Source organism: Arachis ipaensis, chromosome B10, assembly GCF_000816755.2.
Source record: "Arachis ipaensis cultivar K30076 chromosome B10, Araip1.1, whole genome shotgun sequence".
Lineage (NCBI taxonomy): Eukaryota > Viridiplantae > Streptophyta > Magnoliopsida > Fabales > Fabaceae > Arachis > Arachis ipaensis.
In genome coordinates this window covers 127,599,481-127,600,126 of record NC_029794.2, presented here as the reverse complement: position 1 = coordinate 127,600,126, position 646 = coordinate 127,599,481, and positions in this window count along the sequence as shown.

The following is a 646-nucleotide window of genomic DNA, read 5'->3' as shown; positions in this document are numbered from 1 at the left end:
TATATAATTTTATTATGCATTTATTCAAATGAATTTGGTCATTTGGCATAGCTTCCCCCCTATTATTGTGCCAAGTGGAAGGCTTTTATGAAATAACTTGTCTCCATTTTACTTGAATTCAACCATGAATGATTCTACTACTCAAAAAATGACTTAGGTTTGACCGTTTTAGAACTTGACCAATTCCATTTTTCATATAGTTTTATTAATTAGGGTTGAAATAAACCTGTAGAAATACAGAAGTTTTATTTTATTGATGGTATATTATTTTTACTAAAAAAACAAAAAGAAGACATGCAGATACATACAAATTAGGCCTTTATGTTATTTGTTAAGAGTTCTCTTACATCAACTCTGATTATCATTTTCAAGCTAAGTCTTAGGTGTTATTATTTTTCATATCTAATTAAATATATATTGAAATTTATGTGACAGTAAAAATCCTTTCGAATTATAGTTTAAATGGCATAATTTCTTCGTACCCACTTAAAGATCGCGGATTCAAGTTTCACTCCTAATTAAAAAAAAAAAGTCTCCTTTTGCTCACTAAAAAAAAAGAAAAAAAAAACTTTGAATGGGTATACAATTATATTACAGGTTTGATGTTGGTCATTTTGGTGTTGTTGCATTGGGATACATTTTGGTT